At 80.6% G+C, this 201-nt stretch overlaps 1 protein-coding gene across 1 annotated transcript in view; it reads right to left on the reverse strand.

The window, feature by feature from the left end:
• CRLS1 (cardiolipin synthase 1) overlaps nt 1-201 on the reverse strand; it is a 6,114-nt gene that overhangs the window by 5,644 nt on the left and 269 nt on the right. The window lies entirely within an intron of this gene.

Below are 201 nucleotides of genomic sequence, written 5' to 3' on the forward strand. Positions count from 1 at the left end.
CCCTCCGCCAGAGGCCTAGTGCCGCCGCCCGCCCGCCTCCGCCCCGCCCCGCGGAGGAGCCCCCAGAACCCCCTGCCCAGCCAAGCAGCGGCCAGCATGGTGCGGGGGTTGGCGCTTAGCCGCCCGCGGCCCAGCTACGACCCGGCCCGAGGCAGCCAGCGGCCTCCCGCCGCCGCCGCCATGAGAGACCGGCGGGGGGCC

The sequence above is a fragment of the Calidris pugnax genome, unplaced genomic scaffold (assembly GCF_001431845.1).
Source record: "Calidris pugnax isolate Ruff unplaced genomic scaffold, ASM143184v1 scaffold219, whole genome shotgun sequence".
In the NCBI taxonomy this organism is placed as follows: Eukaryota; Metazoa; Chordata; class Aves; order Charadriiformes; family Scolopacidae; genus Calidris; species Calidris pugnax.